The sequence below is a fragment of the Frankliniella occidentalis genome, unplaced genomic scaffold, assembly GCF_000697945.3.
Source record: "Frankliniella occidentalis isolate FOCC.00 unplaced genomic scaffold, Focc_3.1 Scaffold20, whole genome shotgun sequence".
Classification (NCBI taxonomy): Eukaryota; Metazoa; Arthropoda; class Insecta; order Thysanoptera; family Thripidae; genus Frankliniella; species Frankliniella occidentalis.
Genome location: NW_026267150.1, coordinates 1,871,435 through 1,874,544, shown reverse-complemented (window position 1 = coordinate 1,874,544; position 3,110 = coordinate 1,871,435). Strand labels below are relative to the sequence as shown.

The window sequence follows — 3,110 nt, the reverse complement described above, 5'->3', positions numbered from 1 at the left end:
CAAGGGGGGGGGGGAAATTACCGTAATGCCGTCGCGCTTTTAATCCGGCGGGGGAGGGGATATCAGCGCAACAGCTGCGCGTGTGTTATTGGTCGGGGTAAAGGGAATTACCCCCTCCCACGGCGATGTGACGTTACCCGGCGCAATCGCCGCACGGAAAAAAATAATTTGTCAACTTTGTAAACTAAATTTGTCTTCGTTTCGTACGGAGTGTAAAATCTTGTTTTGTACTGTTTTTGTCATGTTAATGCGGACCACTATGCTTGGTATTAAAATGTTTATTAGAAACGCGAAATTATACGATTTGGTGTTTTATCGGGGTTTTTTCCTATATTGCTTGCAGCTATCCTTCTTCATTTACAAAAATTGTAATGCCTCCAGTAGAAGTCAGTACAGGTAAAAATATAAGCAATCTCCGGTCCCTCCGGTCTGCCAACTCTGGGGGTAGCTGCTGGGCGCGGGGGAGCGTGCAAGCTCGTCCTTTTTCCTCTCTTTACTGTATTATGATAAATTCGGCTGTTTCTGTATTCACTCTCCGCGTATCGCCGATACCGGGCCAGATCCCCAGCCAGACAAGCCTCCCTGGGCGAAACAGGGCAAAGCTGCCGTTGCCGAAACGTAAATACCTCACGTTGGACCACGGAGGACCTGGGAGGACGCAGGGCTGGAGGCAGGGGGTTGGCGGGAGCGGAGCAGAGCAGGGGGGGGGGGGGGGGGGGGGTTCATACAAAGTGAGAGTGGATTACTGGACTGTTGCTCCAGTGGCAAGGGGGCGCTCTTGGTTCTCTCGGCGTGGCGTGGCGGAGCGTAGCGCGCCGTGGTGTGAGATGAGGATAGGCCATCGCGATGAGCAGCGCTGGCTGCTTCAAATTTCCCTACAGTATACAATCTCCACATTCACAAGTCGCGCCGTGGCAGCCATGCTCTGCCATCTGGGAAAACTTTTCTCAACTTTATGTCCTTTTTTTGTTATTTTTCTTAGTTTTTTGCGTGACTTCCATGAAAGACTTCCGCCAAGTAAAGAAATCTTGTTACTTTTCGTTTACACGATGGCGTTTTTGATGGGCCTGAGTCCGTCATCGCATTACGACGTGTATATGCCTCAAATTCCGTCCCCGTGCAATGAAAAAAATCTTTTCATTCTGAACGCGAGATAGGTTCCGGGCAGCGGAAGGGCATCTCTGCCGTTTCGGCTCACTGAACCGAACTCCCCTCCCTCTCGCCTGTGTCCCAGGCAATCTAGCCGTCGTTCTAACAGTAACAATCTAACTATAGTCACCACATTTGTAAGACATTTGTAGGTTTGGTTACTTTAAAGTGTTAAAATTTACCTTTGGACTTTTTAACTGTTCAAATTTCCAACGACTAGAAGTGTGTACCATAGAGTTTAACCCTGACATTTGCATGCCCGTTGCACACTTCTGTTTTTAGTGCATTTGAATGCCGCCGTCGCTCAAAAGCAGGGATGATCAAAAACCAACACTCTTATGGAGCAATGTTCCTATAACCATCACTTAAGTGGGGTGACGGAAACGGACATCGTTTAAACCGGTTTAAACGGGGCAACGAGAAATTTTGTCTCGCGTTTTTGACGAGACAGATCGCTCGAGCGATTCCAGATGTTTGCACATGGTTTTCCCAGCTGGCCTTTGTTTTCTAAGGGCGCTGCGCGACCAAAGGTAAATGGATTAAGGACGCCCCCCACCCAGCCGCCACGCTGCGCCACCCTTCCCTGCGGTCTCTGCGTCGGCCTGTCGTGAAAGGGCTCCCGCCAACTTCATTTGGGGGGGGGGGGGAGAAGTTACAATAAAAAGGAAAGACGACGAGCCTAGTCTACACAAACTACGGGACAGCGGCACTTGGTATCATGTTCCATGCGGCATCGCCATGAATCGGCTCGGGCACTTGCGTGCGACAACACGGGCAAGGGAGACGAAAGGGTGGGGAGAAGAAATCTATTTCTTCTAAAACCCGTTGCCTTCGAGGCATGCGTAAGGTCGTTTTGTAGCCGGGTAAAAGCCAGGCGCGTATTAAGGGGGGGTGCGGTGGGGGCGATCGCCCCCCCCCCCCTGTGGGCCACTAGATAGCCGCCTAAAGGTAGGCAATTTGACCTACAAAACCCCTGTATGTAGGCAACTTTCGATGCACCGCCCCCCCTGTCCGCCCCCCCTTAATACGCCACTGGTAAAAGCTTGGGGCGCTGGACAGACAGAGCCGAGCGCCGAGCGCCTGCACGGAGACGAGGTAGTCCACCCGCTCCACTGAGCTGTGCTCATGTTGCCTACCCCGAGCTGGGCGGGCGCCTGCATGCACGGGTCCACGGGGGGAGGTAGTCCGACCGTTCTATACTGCGCTGTGTGCATGTGGCCTACCCCAAGGTGCGCGGGCGGCTACAGTGGGCGAGGTAGTCCACCCGCCTTACTGCGCTGTATGCATGTGGCCTACCCAGGGCCAGGCTGGGCGAGAGTTCCTCTGCCGAGGGAACTTCCCTCGTCGAGCTCACCTCGTCGCCGTCGTCGTCATCGTAGTCGGCGTCGGCGTCGGCCTCAGCGTCAGCGGCCCGCTTCCCCAGGCCGAAGGAGTACAGCTTGTTGTCGGCCCCGCGCTTGCCCAGGCCGAAGTTGTACTGGGCGGGGAGCCTCTTGTAGAGGGCACTGTAGGAGGCGTACGGCCAGCCCGTCAGCTCGAACACGCCGCCGGGCACGGCCACGGCGCCTACGCCCGCGCCCCCGGCTGCGGACACGGCCTCGGAGACGGCGGCGGCCTCGGCGCCCGACGGGCTTGAGCCGGAGCCGCTCAGCGAGCCGCTAGAAGCCCGACAGGTCTCGGCCGCCACGAGGAGCAGCAGCAGCACGCCGCTGCCCATGCCTCTGCAACAGGAGAAAGAGCCGACATCACACCAAATGCTACAGTCACTTGCATCGGACGCCTCGGTTGCAGTTGGTGTCTTTCTCGCTTCTCGGGCGAGTGTAGGGATGTGCACTTTATGTTTTTCATAACCCGAAATTATGTGCTAAAAAAGAGGTAATTTATGTGGCGTCTCTGAGCGAATTATGCGCCAATTATGCGCTAAAAATTGCCTAAATATGCGCAATTATGCGGCCCCAAAA

The 3,110-nt window shown here is 54.8% G+C and overlaps 1 protein-coding gene across 1 annotated transcript in view; it reads right to left on the bottom strand.

Moving 5' to 3' along the window:
• Positions 1-3,110, bottom strand: part of LOC113214698 (allatostatins) — a 6,086-nt gene that overhangs the window by 1,655 nt on the left and 1,321 nt on the right. The gene's annotated exons all lie outside the window — the stretch shown is intronic.